Below are 671 nucleotides of genomic sequence, written 5' to 3'. Positions count from 1 at the left end.
GTCTCCTTTCAGGAGCTCTGGTAGCGTAGTGCCTAAGGCACTTGACTGCTAACCAGAAGGCTGGTGGTTCAAACCCACCAGCCACTCCTCGGAAGGAAAGGTTGGGCAATCTACTTCTGTAGTGATATGGCCTCGGAAATCCAAGGAGGGGTCGCTATGTGTCGGGTCTGACTTGATGGCACACAACAACAAGAAGTCTCCTTTCATGCAATATTTCATTTAATCTTTATAACAATCCAATGAGATAGATTGTATAATTATCCTTATTTTGTGAATGATAGAATGGAGAGTCAAAGAGGTTAAGTGAATTTTTTGTAGTAAGCAGTGTAACTAGTATTTGATCCAGTCTTGGAATGATGTTCTCTCCTGTACACTTGTTATGAAACCAATCTACAAATATTTATCATGATCTTAAATGTACAAGGTGCTTTTTAGGCATTGTCATCAAAATAAAGATATATAAAGCAAGAGCTGTGCATCACAATTCTTGTTTTTATAGAATTTACAATTTTTCTGGGATTACCAGGTATATGACTAAAGAAATAATAGTATTATTTTCACCAGATGCCTATTGAGGGATAGTGCCTAAGGCACTTGACTGCTAACCAGAAGGCTGGCAGTTCAAACCCACCAGCCACTCCTCAGAAGGAAGGTTGGGCAATCTACTTCCT

The sequence above is a fragment of the Orycteropus afer genome, unplaced genomic scaffold (genome assembly GCF_000298275.1).
Source record: "Orycteropus afer afer isolate SDZICR_OR568_19922 unplaced genomic scaffold, OryAfe1.0 scaffold00617, whole genome shotgun sequence".
NCBI lineage: Eukaryota > Metazoa > Chordata > Mammalia > Tubulidentata > Orycteropodidae > Orycteropus > Orycteropus afer.
Note: the sequence above shows the minus strand (reverse complement) of the source record.